Below are 19,334 nucleotides of genomic sequence, written 5' to 3' on the forward strand. Positions count from 1 at the left end.
AATAAAAATTGGTACAAGAAAATAGCTATAATAAGATTTTAAAGATTTTAAAATATTTTAAATTAATTTAATGATTTGTAAAAAATTATTCCATAGTATTCATGGGAATATCTAAAATTAGAAACTATTAATCTAATAAGAAACAAAGATATATAACTAGGGTATATATACCTTAAGGTCTATTTGTTTTATGTGTGATTGTATAATAAGAGATCATAATTTATTACCGAATAAAAAAATTTTTCAAATAGCCCATATACCAATTATATATTTATCTAACGCAGCGAAAACGAAATATAATTTCAGGTAAATCCATAGTTGCGTAATCAAAGGGATCTTAAATTAAAAATTTCAACTAACACGTAGTTAATTAATTTCTTTAAGTGAATGATCAGCCCCTTGATTCACCCCTCTCTGGTCTATTCCCCCCTGAACTCTTCATTTCTCTTTTCATGTTGCATCATTTAATATGCGGCGCATTTGAACGCTTTATCTCAAGCGGCCATTGCTGCTACCATCCTGCGATCCTTCCGTCCGCCGACTCAAGTATTTATCATCAATCAACGCACGGCCTGCTGCACACTAACATACTTATACACACGCACACACACACACATACACAATATGTCCGCTTATGACTTTTGGCCAAAAAGGGAAGGAAAACAGCGCATCTTCAACTGGACCACTGGCTGGGGCTGATTGATGAATCGCACATGTAAATTAATTTTCTGATGTTTTCTTCATTTTCGTTTTCATTTTCATTTCAGTCTTGTCAGAGTTGTTTGCACCAACTGTCTGGCTGCATGTGTGGGTGTGCGCGCATGTGTGTGTGTATCAAGGATATTCAGGATACTCACACCCAGCCGACTTCTGCAATGGTTGGCATTTGTAAGCCGCTTAATTGCTTTATTTTGCCGACCGTCTTTGACTGCCTCTGCTTTTCACTTCCAGATCCTCTTTTCACTCCAAAGGCGATTCCTTCAATTGGCTTTTCCGTTGAATTTCAGCTAGATACTATTTTGGCGAAAAGATTCTTTGTATTTTTTGTGGGAGGCCCAAGGACTCCCAAGGCTCCTAAACCTCTTCGTACACTCAAAGAAGTTCACTAAAGGGTATTCATTATAAGCAGAAAAAAGATCCTAAATAGAGGAGAATACTAAAAACGTTGCTGGAAAAGAATATAAAATAATAATAATAGGAAGAGTTTTAAGAGCATAAATGCAATTAATAATAAATATTTAAGGAGAGAGAAATGTGTAGATACAAATATAAAACAAGAAAGGTCTGCCAAGACAAAATCCTCTGAAATCTATTAAAAAGCAATTGATATATTTATATTATATTTAAATCTTAAATACTTCTGAATATATTCTTCTATAAATGACTATAGAGAGCATCCATAAGTCGACCCCTTCATTAACTGACTCACTCCGGCTTGTTATTTATATGCCCGTTCCCTTTGATATATTGAAAAGCATTTTCCGCTACAGAGTACAATTGCAAAAGAATGTGGCAAGCTCATAAGCCTGTGTGTGTGTGCCCCGAAGGATAAGTGTCCTGGGCACGCAGCTCCTTCTTCCTCACCCTATTTTTTTTTTTTTTTTTTTTTTGCGAACAAACCAACCCAATCCACATGGGCTCGTTGGTTTGTTTTATGGTACATTTAAGTTAATATGATTTACATTCGCCTGCGGTTGTCAAAGGCATCCTGGGGCAGGGCCGGGGGTAACTGCCATTAAAGATCAATCAAAAACGTTTATCCTTGATTATTTGTCATTATCCTTTTTGCGGCAACAAAGCAAAACCGAGCGAACAAAGCCACCGACAACAGCAACATCACATTGACGGCTTAAACTGTATCCTGCGATTCTGCGAGTCCCTTATTTATTTTGTACATTTCAAATGCCTGCTAATGCTAATGCTAACCATATACCCCAACCGAAATCCCCTTTTACCCCCAACAACGCAACGAGAGCGCGTGATAAATGACATTAATCCGCCATGTTCAGCGTTTCAAGTGGCAAAGCCGCCAGAACAGAACACAGAACAAAAAAAAAATAAGGAGAGAGAAAGGGAAAGGGCAGCAAGGATATTTTCCACAAGCCGACAAATGCCAGTGGCCCTCTCATGCAGAAACTATATTTGTTTTGTTAATAGTCCCGCTCAACTCATCGGAACTCGCAGTCTGTCCAACTGATAAGACAAGTGGCTTTGACGCTTTGATATATAGACACAGGTGCCCAGTGGATAGAGGGCGGACATTCGTTCAGTCAGTCAGTCAGGCGACGATTAATATTCATTAGGTTCGAGTTCCAAGAAATCCCCATACTAGCCCATGAAATTTCCAGGATACATGCACATAAAATTGTATGGATTGTATTATTTTAAATGTCGAATATATGACTAATTTGCTTACAGTTTATAAGCCTATTAAAATATTTTCTAAGAAGCATAATCGAATATAACCCACTTTCAAATAGATTATAAATTTATATACATCAAATATAAATATATCTTCATCTTCGTATGATCTTCCGCCTTAACAAATAATACAAAGAAACTTAGAGTTAACTTTTTTTCAACCAAATTCTATTATATTACTGTATGAATCCTTTATTCTTTAAAGTAATTAATATTCCTTTGTTTTAAGGTATTTTAAGCTGAAAGGTTTTACATTACATCTGTAATTTTAGAGTAAGCTATTTTAATAGGTATTATATAAACATTTCATATGTATCATAGTATACTTTTAATTTCCCCCTCTCCACACCTGACTTAACATACAAAAAAGAGCACCCTTTTAACTGAAAACCTTCTGAAACTCCCTCCCATCATACATCAATGTTATTAAAAGAGGAATTCCGAACAACTTATGCATACATTTAGATTGATTTCCCATAAAACCCGCCCATTTTTCTCAATCCCCACCCTTCTTCATACACAAAATCACCTTTATTTTTTTTGTTCAACCCCATCGACTGACTGCACCTCGGAGTCGCTTTATATTCGCCTGAAAATCGCTGTTGAAAGCGGAGAGGGTTTCAACGTCTTTGGCAGCCCCGGCAATCATTAATTTATCAATGTGCCAGCGCCTTGGGAGAGCATGAAAATTTCTGAGATGGCTGCATGGCTCACGGCTTCTTTTATGGGCTTTTTTATTATGATTATTTCTTTCTTTTCGCCGAGACAACAACAAAAGGGGAATCACATACGGTCGCGGCTATAATGTGCGTCGAGGGGTGGGATTTTTGGGGTTGAACTGGGAGCTGGGAGACCTTGGACTGGGACTTTCGAATTGGGCTGGGCCTTGGCCCCGGGCCTTGGGACTTGGGACTCTGGCTTCAGCTTGTTGCTTTTGCTTTTCGGGCGGGCTGCCAAAATAAAGTCAAAAATCAAATGTTTTTGATATCGAATTTGACAGCTTCATGACAGCGCTCAATAAATTTTGATAACGTTTTTTGCTCTCTGCTTCTCTTGAAGAAAGTGAAAAGCCTGCGTTGAAGTCATGAAATCTCAGTTGGTTATTCACACACACACACTCTCAAACACGAACGACAGACGTAAACGTAAAAAAACGCAAAAGCAAACAAACTTTTGCCCCTAAAACTTGCTGACAGGTGTAGTCTGTAGCCAAACTGTGTTGAATGTGGGCTTTTGTTGTCTAAGCCCTTCGGTGTTTATGGTGAGGACCACAAGAACGCGTAATTGCTCAGTGGAAAATGACACTGAATAATAAACAAGGTCGAGCTGGATAGCAGATGCTATTCACCCTTTCGTCGAGTTGTTTATGAGCAATTAATATGCCTGCTCTAGAGATTCCAGTGACCTAATCAAGGACACTGTCAGAGAGGCCATTAAACAAGGGAATTCCATTTGGGACAAGATAGTCAGACAACCCCTCTTTCTCTCTCTGTAATCATAATTTTGATAACTAAGAAGGATTTTCTATTATGTTCACAATTATCATTAGTTTCTCTGTCAATAAATGCTTTTGAAATATTTCTTAAAGTTTATTATAAATTTTTATTGATTTCCTAGGATCCATAGAACCACATTCTGTCGTAATTACCCAATTACATTTCAATCCAAAAAATGAAGCATCAAATAGGCTGCTGAATCCAAAACCCCCCCGTTGGCACTTATCATCTTGAATGCCACAAAAGGCGGCAGCAGAGGAGGATGATGGCAGAGGAAAACCAATCAAACGCCAGACATCAACTTGAAATCCAAACATTAAGCCAAAGCGTGCGTAATTTTATTTATTTATTGATAATTTGCAGCTCTGTCACACATACATCGAAATAAAAATCAGAAATCGTGGGGAACCACAAACCATTTTAACGCACATTTACGCGATATTCCTTTGCGGTACATTTTCATGGGGCTTATTTATTTATCTGCTGAAGTTTTTCCTTCTTTATCTGTCGTCTTTTGGCATTGACACAAATCATAAACAGTGAGATTTAACTTTGATTGATGACAAATTCGCTGGATCAGGCTTTGATCAGGCTGTTAATGCGTAGGAGCCCCTAAAATTTCTTGATTCATTGCACTTAGAGAGGGGTTTTGTATGTTCCTGCTTTGGAGTTTTAGGGACGGGTCCATTTGGCATCCACACGGCGTATACGTAATGCGCGTAAATGTAATTTAAAAACGTATTTATGCAAAAATAGCTGCACGTACGTAAGTGCCACCTATGTTAGCTGGGAATGCCAATTTGCTTTATAAGTGCACGTCAAATTTGATCGCTTACAAATGCAGGAAGTGAAGTGTTCCACCTTCTCTCATTTCCTTTAGCCATTCCAGGGAATTTCTGGTACTGGTAATATGCGTACTATTTATGAATAATGTGCGTATGCGAGTGTGTGCCTGTGAAGTTGTGTTTGTATTTTTATTTTAGTTAAAATGACAGCACGTCGTGGGAGTATTATTCACTTTGGGCGCAGCTTTTAACGTGCTAAAGCGATGTCCTAGTGTAGGGAACATCCCGGTATTTCGATCGGTTTTAGAAACAATAAACTATATATTAATTTTTAAGTTAATTTAAGTTTAATTCCCTGTGTAAGTTTGTGTAAGTTTTGGCAACAAAAAAACATTATTCGCAGAGAAATAAGAACTTTTATTAGTTTAATGTTTCCCTGTTATTCATACTTTTCAATTAATCAATTTGAAATTTGAAACTTGAAATTTAACTCCCAATTTCATATTTATTTATTTTCGAAATAAATGGAAGTACCTATAGTTTCTTTAATATATATCTTCAAGAATTTTTCCATTAACCGCATACAAATTTCCACCTAACCGGACTGTAACCTTTCCCCGCATACATTTTTCACACATCTCAGCGTGCATTTTCTCCCCCTAAAAGAGAAAAAAAAAACGAAAACAAAACACGGAAGCGAAAAGAAAATGAAAGGAAAGGAAAGGAAAGCGGAGCTCATACAGCATATATTACGCAAAGGAAATTATTTTCTCTCTACCGTTTGCCTCTCTCCCATCGCCACTTCACAGCTGAAAATGTAATACACGTTGAAAGAGTTGACAACCAAATGCTTTTGGGAGCCTTCACCTACGCTACTTCCACTTCCACTTCCACTTCCTTTTCCTCTTCCTCTTCCTCAGTGGCTCCGCTTTCCGGTTCCGTCGAAGTCATTTATATGCAAGTCAAGCGTTTGGCAAACTTTATGTGAAAAATTGACGTTGGCGCAAAACACAAAGGTGCGAGGCAAGGAGCTCAAAACCAGGTGAGAGGAGAACCCGTTTTCCAAAGTAACGACAACATGCACGTGCATGCATTTAAAAATGTGCCGTGTGCGTTTTAATTTTCCCAAATAGCTAAGCATAATTTATAATACACTCGCCAGGAACCAAGGATCCAAGGATCCAGGGATTCAGGGATCCGGTTGAGTGCCAAAAGATATCACACACATAAGAAAAATTGTACGGCAATTACACGTGCTGGATAAACGGATGCCCCATTAAAGTTGCCAAAACATTTATGACCCCCAAAGAAACATGTTGACAGGGGCCGAAAGTGGGCGATCGAGGGCGAGAGAGTATGAGGCAAAGGACGAGGACGAAGCGAGGGACAAGGTGACAGGTACAAGAGTCAAATCCAGAGGCACTCGACAGCGTGTGCCGGCTATTAATCCCGCACACACTTAACCCCACAACGTTGGCCATCCGAAGACCCAGGCCCAGATGTACATATACCCCTTACCCAGCTTCCAGCTCCCCTTCCCTTCCCTCCCTCTATCCGTTCATCCATCCAAGCCAACTGCTCATCAGGCGGCTTTTAGCAGGTCCGGCATACGGTAAATTGTGCACATTTTGACACATCATTTGACACCGGGTGTCAAACTGTGCGCCCGAGACAAAAATGAAAAGTTGTCCTCACCCCGAAAGGCTCTGGAATACTAGGGGAGAAGAGAAAGAGAGAGACAGAGAGATAAAATAAAAGCGAGCGGGAGGGAAAATCATGGTGTACAGAGAGCGAAAAGTCTGTCATAAACTCAGAAAAGAAATTGAAACATTGTCTTAAAGAAATGCAAGTCTTCTGCATTAAAACTATCCAAAATCGCTTTTAGATAATGTTCTTGTTTTTTTTTTTTAAGATAAGGAAATGAAGAATTTTCTACAAGATTTATATTTGGGTTTATTTTCCATTCTTTATAAGAAAGCCAATAGAAACAGAAACCAAATATTTACTTTCCCAAATATTTAAAACATCCTTGAATCCTAGGCATCATACAATTAAAATTTATATAAATGTAATACAAATATATAAACAAGTTTTCAAGACATTGAATATTTGCATCACCATTACATTAATTTCTAAAATTTTTAGAGGCTAGATTTCAATAGTTTCCAATGAGAAAAGAATACTATGTTATAATAATTTATATACACAAATATATGTTATAATAATTTATATATACAAAGTATAATACATCCAAAATATTAAAAAAAAAAATATAATAATAGAATGAATCAATTATCAGGTATAAAGAAATATTTCTTTTGAGTACAGTTTCGCCAAGTGTATCTGTGGCAAGCTAGCCAAGGTGCAAGAGGCAAAACTTATAATAAACACACTGGCACGAGGCTCCTTCCAACGGGTTTGAAGCGGCTCCTGTCGGCCCACGTTTTAGGGTCAGACAGGAAAGTTTTCACCGCCTCTTGGCAAAATTACATTCTGAAAATAGGTAGTAGTTTCTTCCCAGCTCCCAACTTCATTTGATTTTTTTTTTTTTTCGTTTTTCGGCAGAATTTTACAAGCTTCGACTAGGCCCGGTTGCCTCTAAATTTCTGATGAGCAGCAAGCACTTAATGAATATTTTCGCTTTGCCTTGCATAATTTTGCTGTGAATTTTCTAAAAATAATTAAATGACTGCAGAGAGAAGGAAATTGTGATGAGTAAATTAGCTGTCACCAAATTTTGGGTCCTCTTTTTTATAACTTAAGGAGGAAACTATACATAAATAAAATATATATGCATTACCAATTAATTCAAATAATTTACCTAATTGTCGAAACTAAAGCATTGAAATTTGCCTAGCACTCACAGAGTCACTCACTTTGGAATAAAATGAAGAATTTTAGTAAGAATTGACAGTATTTATTGAAGTGGAAGAAAATAAAAATGGATAAATATCTTGCGATTAATGAATTGGAAAATCATAGTTAATAGGGAGGGATATTAAAGTCAAACAAAGGCTATCTATAAATCTAAGATGATTTTAAAGTTTAAACATTTAAAAACGATGCTTTAATGTGTACCCATACAATTTAGAAAACGGAATAGGATATATAAAATTAAAGTTTTTAACTTGCCCTAGTTCCTGTATGCATTTTATGCTTGGTTCCATACATGAGGTAAGTCATCTCTGTCATAGAGTCATATATTATTTGAAGTCAATAGCTGCCCGGGAAACTCCCTTCCCTCCATCAACTGTTGCATACTTTACAGCGCGGTCATCCCCCTTTCCGGTGTGTCCCACCGCAGCCCCCAGAAGGTTGCTCATATTTCAAAACGAACACACACACATACGCTCCATAAAAAGTTGTTCAAAAAGTGGGAGTCGCCGTGTCTGGCTTGGCCAGCGTTGATTTATTTAAAGTAAGCCAAAGTTATGCCAAAAAAGGCGCCATAAGAATGGTAAATAATGTATGTGGCAGGCAGAGATGGAGCAAGCGCTGGTCGCCAGGGAAATAAGCAAACTTTATGCCCAGATCCGTAGAGAGAGAGAGTTGAAAAAAATTGATTAATGCACCTGCCATATCATTTAATTAAGCCCCACACCGTCGTCCACTCACCAGCCCCACTTCATCATTAATGCACCAAAACTCCATCAGCCACCGCCCACTCGGTGACCCACTTAGCGCTGGTGTTGCCTCAAGGCATGCAACAATGCTGCACTGATAAAAAATTATAAATACTACTATAGATGCTGTATATGTTGAAATAATGAGCAGCAACTTAGTAAATACAAATAATTGCTTGAATCGTTATTAAGACATAAAATGCCAGGTAAATATCCTGAAAGAAACTGGCCATAGATTCTTCGAGTGCAGCGTCATGGCAGCACATTGTTATTAGCGCTAAGTTGTCATCAATTTAAGTAAACTAATCTGCCCTGGCTTGGCGTTGGAGGAGTGGACTACCGGCACAGGACTTTGGTCAGTGAGGCTGAAGCTGCCCTGATGCGCCTGGCATAACATAAACAGGTATTTGCGAGGCTGGCCTAAAGGCCACGCCCCACACACGACATGACAACATCAATGTCAACAGAACAGCAGCACTCTCTCTCTCTCTTTCCTCTTTAAAATCCCTGCCCATAGTTCAGGGTCCTCTACAGTATCCTGCAACATGACAGATATCGTTGGGGTTTCGGGGGAGGAAAAGTTCGCTGTGGCATGTGAATAAGTGCACAGGAAAAAAAGGAAATACAAGAGATATTAATCCATAAATAACTGAAATTTTTTATAGAAATCATCATCCCATCCTTATCCTATTTAAAAGTTAAATTTTAGAGATTTAGTTAAGTCCAGCATGAGTTCTAAGAAGAACCTATTAACTAACTATTTAAGCCATATCAAATACGTAAATCCGAGTATTTCCCTGCTTTTCCTCTGTGTAAAAGTGTTTCGCGATGCCAAAATTAACCCGGCAGGACCAGGACATGCCAAAAGGCAGCGTTGTAAGGGCAGGTCCTGCCGGACTAGCCGGACTAGCAACGCATTTAAGTTGATCCAATGACATCAAATTGACATTTTATGCGCCAATTTTAAAATGTCGCCATGGCGCCTGACACGCGGCCTCTGTCCAAAACTCCGTAATTATGCGGCCAGCGACGGGCAAACAATTTAGCCAGGCCAACTGGAGAGCACCGTGAGCACTCTGGTCACAGGACAACGATGGACAATGGACGAAGGACGAAGGACAGCACTGCAGCATTTGTAGCTGCGCTCTGGTTTTGTCCGGCTCACATTTTTTTTTCGTTGCAGTTGCTGGCTTTAATTATGGCCCCGGCAAATGCTGTCCACTGCGGCCGGCAAATGAAGTTAATTGGATATGATGTTGGCAGCCTTCGCATTGGGCAGGGAATTCCCAAAGAAATTACAGCGCGGGAGTCATATGCCGGGGTAACTAGGTGGTGCATTAAAATAACAGACATTTTGTGTAACTGAAGCCTGTATGTATTGAAAACAAATCAAATGATTGGTAAGCCAATTGAGGGAATAATGATGAACGACTCAATGGGTATATAATTATATTAATTGAAGGATTACAAATAGTTACTTCTGTCTCACTAGAGTGTTCTTAGCAAGTTTAATTTTGATTAAATTCAAATCAAACCTAGAGAGAGAGCTAGTTTCAGTAAAGCAGTATGCAGTTTGCAGTTTAATCTCACTATCAAATATAATAGATAGCTTTGTCTTAACAAAGTCAACTTACATTCCCTTATTTATAACAACTTCCTTGTTTGTTACTGTATCAATTTCATTAATTTGCAAGTGTTTTAAACCTTACACAAATACTATATGATTACTTATCCTTTTGTTCCCATTTCCTTCTTTATTCCTCTCAAATGCTTTTACTTCTGGAGCAGATAACTGGTTTAATTGCGAGGGAATCGAATCTCTCCAGTTGCCACCTTGAACCCGATTTACCCCCCAGGACCACTTGGCCGTCCATCATCGTCCATTCTTCCCCACGGACCCGGCCGAAGGGCAGCCCACGCATAATTAGCAGCTGGCATCGGGGCCACAGTTGGCCAGTTGGCAAGTTGGCCAGTTTGCCAGTTTGGCAGTTCGGCATCATTAGCAGCCACAAAACGGAGGCCAGCTATTATTATGGCATCAATTGTGAGGCCAACGGCGGCAAATAAGAAAAATTAAATGCAACTCTCCCCATGGAGTTGCTGGCAACAATCTAATAACAACATTTTGGCACATGTGGGTCCGTCGCTCACTCGCTCTGTCCGGCGTAATTACACGACACTTGACGCTAAGCAATTTGTTAGCAAAAACTGTCGCAACAATAAAAACTACCAGGACTTGGCGCTGCCAGGACTCGGAATTAAATAAAACTTAATGATAGTGCGCTGGCGACTACAAGAACAAAAAGACAATGGCGGAGGTTCACAAACTAAGACGACAACTCCCCGAGTGCCGCCAGCTCCAAGCCCCTCGAGCAAGCAGAGCAAGGACCCGCAATTCCACAGCGCCGAGAGCCAGGACTCCGCCGGCCCCCCAAATAAGTTGACAACCCGGCCGAGGCCCGACTGTCAACAGACAGACGCCCCCAGGCCCTGTCAAAGGCAGGCCCGCAGGCGAACCTGGCTAAAACGAAGAGGGAATCAGTAACAGCTCGCTGGGAGCTTTGATTACATGATTAATTTCATTCACTAAAGAAACCCAACAGGGCTTTGAATTCGCTTAACTCTTGCTCCTTGGCCTCAACCGGGTGTGGCAAAGTTCAACCCTTAAAAATGTAACTAATCTTTTAATGACCGAAAAATCCATTACGATATAAAATCCTTATACTCGTAAAAATTAAAATATCTTTACTAAGGTTGTAATAATTTAAAAATCATATTTTTCTTACTTGAGGGGACTCTATTTTATTAAAATATACATCTATCATATATCTATATCATAATACTAACATATTATTATATTTAAATAGACATGTACTACAGATTTTAGATCTGAGGTAACCTTATAAATGTTACCATTATTTTCTATTTGCTTTAAATAAATAGAGAGTTTTGCAACACATTTAATCGCTATTCTAAAAGTCTATTCAAAAGTCACATGCAAAATATTATACGATTTTTAGATCTAACATTTTGTTTTTGTGCTTATTCGGCTTCTGTGGCATTTACTGTGATTGACGCTTAATTCACACATGTGGAATGAAATGTAACCCATCCAGACTATCACTAATATTGTTTCACAGTTTTTACCAACTGCTTTGGCACTTGTTTTTGCTTCGGCCATGTTATGTTTTGTATATATATGTTTTACTTTTTTGTGTTTTGTGTTAGCTGACTGTGTTTTTGCTGCTCGTGACGTTGATGAGTTGTTGCTGTCTAAGTGTCAGGAGACGCGCCAAACTTTAAACTACATGCCAACGCCCTCGGAGAGTGAATTGCTGGGCAAGTGTGTTTACGGAGCCGAGAGCTGTCGGCACATTAATTTCTCCCTTCCCTTCCCCGTAAATAAAGTCTTAAATGCATATGACCGAGCTAAGGGAGAGGGTTAAACTAATCCGATAGCTAAGCCCACTTTGACAGCACTTCCGCTTCCGCCAACATACTTGACTAATACAAAGGTGTTCGTTCGTTTAGAGTACTGTCGAAACAGGAAAAAGTCTAGACCTTGGTAAGGTCTCATAACCCATTCTTGTCTTTACAACTGAATTAGTAAGAAAAATATATATGCTTTTTCATTTTTAATAGAGACACATAACCTTTAATATGTAAAACTTAAAGAAATAGACTAAACTAATAATAATCCAAATTCAATACTATTTTCGTCTTGGTTTATTTATATGCATTTATCACTTAAAAGTTATAAAACTCAATAGGTTTTCTCCTTGTGCATTTCTGCAATGACAATTTGAGCACAACAAAAAAAACGGAAAGACTCCTGAATGACATGACACCTCAACCGACACTCGTTCCCTGTCAGCGGCCAAGTGATAGTGAAATGAAGTGTTAGGGCTGCGTTTTTGGGGAATGACAGACAATAAACTTACACGAAACCCCAAACAAGCAAGGCATTCATCATATGTGTAGGCCCTGCCAGCCGCAGGACATTCTCACCGAGTTCTCATTCGTCCTTATTCCCGTATTTCCTCAATTCTTTTTTTTTCGGTCCGGAGTGCATTTTGTAAATTGCCAAGTGATTGACACCAACAACAGCATTTGGGGGGGTGGAAGCAGCAGTAACAGGAAACAGAAACCTGGAGAGAGTGGCAGGGTTTAAAAGCATGCTGCACTTAAACCAAACTCAAGCAGCCACTTTGTTGTTGCTCTCGGCCTGGAGTCAAGTGTGAAACCGAACGGCCTACGAGCGACTTCCCCCTCACACACACACACACACACAGTTGGCCATCTCCTGGGCCAAGTTTGTTGCTGTGAGTGATTGCATTGAGATTAGGCAGAGCAGCAACAGCAACAGCAATGGCCAGACATGGCAGCCACTGCAACAACTGCAGGAGGATGGCAACTTTTAAATTCCTCATTCAGATAACGTTGCACTTTTGCAAATTCGTGCAGCTGCCTGTTACCGATCGGAGGGAGAGTTCGAAAAACCCAAGAACCCAGTTGTTGTCTTTTAAAATGCATCGACAAGGGCTATGAACATGTAACCAGGCAGATCCAAGATTCGGAATCAACTATTGAAGAGGGCAGGTCTGGTGAGTACCAAGTAAATTAGGCATTAACTTAAGACAGTTCGCTTTTGCTTTCACTTTGTAAAAATGTAATTTAAGCTCTAAATGAAATTCCATTGAAATAAAGCCTAAGGCTTTAACTAATATAACGACTTAAGGTCTCTCAAAAATAGAATAAGCCTTAAGAGTTGATTAAAGTAAGAAAAATGTAAAAGTCATTATTAAAATAAATTATTTCAATACTTCCCTTAAGATCTATGCATCTATAGACAGCAGATTTCAAAGTAAGTAAGTAATGTATTTCTAAACAGAAAAATAAATATAATTTTGTGGCTTTTATACCCAATCCTAACTAGGATCTTTCCATTTTCTTTGTGGGCAATGATCTCGATTAAATTTTCATTCATTATTTTTTGAATGAATGAATGTGTTTTATTAGAATTTATTTGCGATGTCCTTTTAGCAGTTAAACATTTAAATTTCTTGCTATCTGCTTATCATATTTCTTCTAATATGAATTTTAAATTACAATATTAACCAGGATTTTCGATAAAAGGACAGTAAAATTCTCTAGAACTTTCAAATCAACCCTCTAAGCTTCCTTTAGAAGCAGGGACAAGGTGCATTGACCCGCTCTAGTGGAGTTCAGGTTGGGGGGTACCATTCAATTTTCTCATTCTTTGCAACATACCAACTCCATTCGAGCCCTTTTTGGATGGAGAGATGCCCGGCAACTGGGTCAACTGTACTCCATCGACGCGTCGCTGGCAATCCTGGCAATCCCGGCAACCCTGAGCAGGTGTGCCAATTTCTCGCTGAGCAGCATATAGCTCAACCCACCTTCCCGAACCACACCGCTTCGGTCCGATTTAAGGTCCTTGCAAAAATATATAATCAAATATTTATTATAATGGCAAGAGCTCGCCCGGCACGGTGAAGACCGAACCGAAATGATGGCCAAGAAAAGAGAGAAGACTGGCATGTATAAGGGGAGCAGTACGGGGGTACGGGGAAGCTGGGGAAAGTAATGTAAGTATAATGAATACTTTCACTTGGTCGCCGAGGTTTCCGTTTCCGTTGCACATGGCGTATGAGCAATGTGACAAATGAAGCAGCGCTCATTGAATTATTACAAAAGCCACCCCCAACCCCTGTTATATTTTGTCTCCTTTTATTTTTTTGTTGGCAACGCGCAAGTTGTCAAGGCAGTAACTGGTTACTGGCAGTAACTGTAGCTCTGGCTGTCGCACGTTGCCAAATGAAAAATGAACGCGACAATTATCGTAATTGGCCCGTCCAAAGCAGCCACAAGGCTTTGGCTGCCAAAAAACTCGACTTTCCTCCTTTTGGCTCTTCCCCCCAAACCTAATGCATATATATTAATACATACATATCTCTGCAGGACATCCAAGTGATGGGCTTTAAAGAAACTAATTAAGTAAATGGCTGTTGCTCTGCTGCTTGATAATTTATGACTTTGATTTTCCAGATACGCATTGAGAGATATAGATCGAGCCGAGGGCCAAAACCGAGTCCAGGCATCCGCAAATTAACATCAAAGCTGACCACAAGCAAAACTAACTTAAGCACTTGCAAAGCTCCAGTCAACGAAATATCCACAAAAATGGAGGACTAAAAACTTGACATTCTGCCGGGCAGAATGTAAGTCGCCCAAAAGGACAATACTCTGGGTTTCTCCGGCTTGGCTTTCTTGGCCAAAAGCAGTAGCAGGAGCACTCAGTTGCCAATCCGCCATCATCCTTGCCTTCCTCACCTCACCCTCCCGGCCATAGTCGTGGCATTATATTGTTATTTTATGCACAGACTTTTGGGGGGCTGGGCGTCTAAGGCTATTTGCCAACTGGAAGATACGTTGCAAAATGCATTCGGTGCTGCCATTAGATAGACCGAATTATTGGACAAAAGCAACCGCAAAAACAAAAGCCAGCTAAGAAGCGGCAAGTAGTGGCTGAAACTTGCCAGCTTCTTGGGATAAACCTATGCCCTATAAACTGGAATTAAACTTACTATATGGTGTATAAGGTGTATTTGTTTTAAGAAATTTAAGTAGACTATATATTGAGATACCGGAGTTATACACAAATTCTTCAACTTTAAACATCAATTAAATGAAGCTAATAATAAAGCTTCCCGTTCGAAATACTTTTCCCAACCAAATTCCCCTTGTTGCTAGTCAACATCCTTTGTGTAGGGTATGGAAAGCCGCTGGAAAATAAAAGGAAAAAAAACCTAAAATCCTTTTTGGCTGACTGCTGTCAAGGTAACTCTCGGACCCATTCCTAGTCCAATTCCCCATCCCCCCACCGAAACCACTGCAGTGGTGCAGCTGTTGCAAATTTTTATGGCGCGCGGACACGTTGTGGGCGGTGCAAAATGGCCGAGGGGGTGTGTAGATGGGAAGGGGGAAACCCCTTTGGATGGGGACACCACTAAAGCTGGGACAACTTTTGCCTTGGCACATAAAAGTGCCACCCACAGCCCCTACCTTTTGCATCCCAGCACTCCCCCCGTTTCCTTATAAAATAAGCAACAACAGCAACCAAGGCGACAGCGGGAGAAATTGTTAGTTTAAATCGCATATAACTTTAATGCTTTTACCTTTATGTCCGGCACTTTTACTACCCTACAACAACAACAGCAGAAGCCAGAGCCACAGCCACAGCTACAGCAGCGGAAACTATTGCAGACAATCTTTATTTTTTGTTGTTTGCTGCCGGAGAAATTCCATTTTGAGTTGGGCAAAAAGTCCCCCTTTGCCTTGCTGTAAGCAGCTTAATTGAAAAATTCTAGAGTTCCTCACTCTGGCATCATAATTGAAAATATTTTTGTGCTGCGGTCGAGGTTGAAGCCAAAGTTGAGTCCGCCGAGTATCTGAAAACCGGAGGTTCAAGGAATCCGGGAATCGGGGAATATCCCCGGCAAAGCCAAAACCCAAAGCCAAAGCCAAAGCCAGAGCCAGAGCTGAATATGAAGGTGAATCTGTCGCCCAGAGAATTTCTATTTCTATTGTATGGTCATTGGATTCTGGTATGGAATCAACTCAAATAATGGCAAGGGTTTTTTATTGGGCAAATGACATTGTCCTGTTGCAGTGACTTTCAATGGCTCACAACTTTAACAAGCTTAAAATTCATTTTAATAATTTAAAAGTTTATTAAATGCCTTCGCTTTTGGGTTTCTCGTTTTAAACAGTTTGAATCCAACTATATCCAAAATCAAATAAATAGGAAAAATGCATCAAAAGGAATTTTCCTAAAAACTAAAAACTTTCCCAAGAGGTGTACGTGTGTGTGTGTGTGTTTGTGTGTATAATTGCTATCCATTTAAGCAACAACCTCACATTTTTCTTTTGCCTTTGTTGCTTTTCATATTTATGGCTGCAGTCAGAAGCAAAGTCGACCACAAACAAGTTTTAATGCACAACTTTTTAGATTTCCGTCATAATTTCTTGGCTCGCCTGATAAAGATTTGTGCATGTGTGTGGCTGGGGGGAGTGAGGAGCAAGCGAGCATTACCACCATAAAGCATAAAGCATATACTTTAGCCGACAATAAACTCAACTTTATGCACTTTCAATCCCGCCAACTTGTATGCACAGATTTGACTGCCATTCTGCCAAGGAGGAGAGCCTTCCGCCAGCTGCCTCCTCCTCCTCCTCCACCAGCTACCATTTAGCCCTCTAACTTCCGCCTTCTTGGCCCTGCTTGTTGTCCCTAGCACAAGATTCTCTTTCTTTATACCCTTTTGTGAGGGTATAGAGCCTAGTTCACAATGGATATAAGGGGATCAAAGTGATAATGTTAGAATGTTTCTGTAACCAAAATGAAGCTGAAAATAATATTTATTTATATTAATTTACTTTTATGATTTCAAGTACAATTAGCCCATTATAGGTACTTACAACATATTGCATATAAAAAGAGTACAATATATCGTTTGTATTTCAACTAAATATATATGAATGAAAGGAAATCTTAGCTAATTTATTATAAGTATTTTATTTAAGCAATATGTTTCCAGAACTTCAAAGGCAATCGTTAAGTTATTCAAGACTTTTTCACATACAACAAAGGAATTAATAAATTTAAAGAAATCAAAGCCTGTGATATCTTATTTTTTATATATAATAATTGAATTATGAAACTACATACATCTAAGAAATTCAGCAATATTAAATCCCTTCCTAATATTGTTTTGTTGAATAATACTTAACTTTAATTAAACCTACTTATTATTTGAACAAAACACTTTAACTTGACTTCACCTATCTTTTTAGTTATTATAATTCCTTTTTCAAAAAGTGTATCTATATTTCCACCTTATATCTGATAAAGACTTCTTCTTGTTTCAAAATCTAATGGAGTTTCCTTTCGCACACTCACACACAGAAGCACATCAGCCCAAACACATGCAAAGTTTCTCGTTTTTCGTGACGATAAGCAGCACGAGTCGGCGGCGGCACCGGCTTCCTGGCCAGCAAAATTTATGCATGCCACATAATTTGGGCACTATTATTTCTTTTTCCCCCCTTCGATGTGGTGAGAGAGAGAGGTCCTTGGAATGGAGAAACTTACACTAAACTCGAGAGCAATTCAATTAGATGTCGGGGGGCTTTAAAGAACGGAAAGTCGCCGAGAGCAGCAAACAAATCACCAAAACAAAATCAAATAACTATAATTCACCTGGGGCTTTATCGCGATTGAGTTGCCAGCTCAGGAGGCTGGCTGGATGGTCATGGCCAGGAAGTGGAAGTCCTCCGGCAGGAGCCAAGCACTTCGCCTGATTAATTTATAGAATGTCGCGCGAGAGGAAAAAATATGTGAGCGAATATAAAGGGAACCGAAGAGACAATAAGTGGAAAGTGCGAAAGAAAGCGGGCCAACAAGATAGAGATTGAGATGAAAATTGAGATGGAGATGGAGATGGAAATGGAGACGGCAAAGCGGAAGCAACAGCACTGATGAAGGACAATGGGCGCTGGAACAGTGGAACATCTGCTGCTGCTTCCGGTTTCTCCCGGGAGATGCTCAACTTGCGATAAACTAATAAAGCGACAAACATTGCCCGGGCGCCAGGATATTTGCTTTTTACAAGGCGGCGCCCATAAAAATTCAAATTGAAAATGAAAATACTGGAATCGAGCGGAGCAGATCAAGCCTTCGAGATAGCTGGCACTGCTACGCTACCCTCGTCAGGGGAGGGTCAGTTGTCACAGCCAGGGCCCACTCAGGTGTTATAAACTCTCCTTGGGGCGTGCAATTTAAACGCCCCGACCGACTGGTCCGGGTAGTTTTCCTAGCCAGGTAAATATTTAAGGCCAGGTGAAAAGCTGGAGGAGCAGGAGGGTGAAAATAAACGCGGAAGAAAAAGGTGCAAAGTGTCGCCCTCAGCGCTGGGCAATCTGTTTTGCATTAATTCATAAGCCGCTTGCCACTGACAGGCCAAGGCTTCCTTTCCTGTTCCATTCGTGCCTTTTACCGCTATTCCCTTGATTTTTCCCACCGGCTCAATCTCCTCGCAAGGAGAGAGCCTGTCAATATTTTTTCACGCTGCCCTGCCAAGGTTTGCCTGCGTAACTCTCACTTGCAGTTGGCATAACTTTAATGCCCACCATCAACCGACAGCAACACCGCCAGCAACTGTTTGTACATCATTTGGCTTGCATTAAGCTCTCCAAACGCCGCGTCCTTGGTCCAAGCCGTGTCCTTGTCATCGCCATGCCCACCCTTATCCGCCCATCCCCCATCATCGTCTTGCGGCGGTTTCAGCCGCTTTAAGTGCAGTCTGCGTGGGCGGGGGATTGGCGTAAAAGTTTACTTAGGCTCAATGCTTTTTAAGTAAGTAGCTGCCCGCCAGTTGTTGCTGATTCTGCTGACGGGTGTAGGGCTTTTAGTTGGCCATATTATTTCTGCTCTCCGTCACCAACCTTCCCCCTCTGGCTGGATGTCGGGTCGTATACTTAATGCCCGGGGCCAACTAGGCGTATGCGTAATATGTTAAGCAGTTGAACAACCAAACAGCGAACTTTGCATTAGCTCACGCCACAAGGAAGTTGTTGCCGCCCCTAAAAAGCGTTTAGGCTTTTTGGCCTTTTCATTTTGTTATTTTATCATTACGCCACTATTTTGGCATTTTTCTTAGTGTATCCTAAGGCATTGTTTGCCTTACAATTTTTGTGTAAAGAAAATCTGTGGAAAAATATGCCCTGAAGGCTAAGGAAATAATTGAAATAAAATTTGGATATTGTTGAGACTTGTAAAAGAAAAGATAAAGCTAATAAACTAATTGTTTGTATCACATTTTGTAGTTAAAAAAATTAAGGTAAACTAAGAAGTACATAGTACTTTGGAGAAATTCAAGACTTTTTAACGGAAATATAACTAGAATGAGGCATGAAATAAATGGCAA

The 19,334-nt window shown here is 39.9% G+C and overlaps 1 long non-coding RNA gene across 1 annotated transcript; it reads left to right on the forward strand.

Annotated features, from left to right (window-relative positions):
* The first annotated feature begins 765 nt into the window (after positions 1 to 765).
* Positions 766 to 1,298, forward strand: LOC147643867 (uncharacterized). Its single transcript, XR_015271390.1, has 2 exons — positions 766 to 888; positions 952 to 1,298. It is a non-coding gene; the product is annotated as an uncharacterized LOC147643867 (long non-coding RNA).
* The last annotated feature ends 18,036 nt before the right edge of the window (positions 1,299 to 19,334 follow it).

This window comes from Drosophila serrata, unplaced genomic scaffold, assembly GCF_035046125.1.
Source record: "Drosophila serrata isolate PLE 108 unplaced genomic scaffold, ASM3504612v1 contig_241, whole genome shotgun sequence".
Taxonomy (NCBI): domain Eukaryota; kingdom Metazoa; phylum Arthropoda; class Insecta; order Diptera; family Drosophilidae; genus Drosophila; species Drosophila serrata.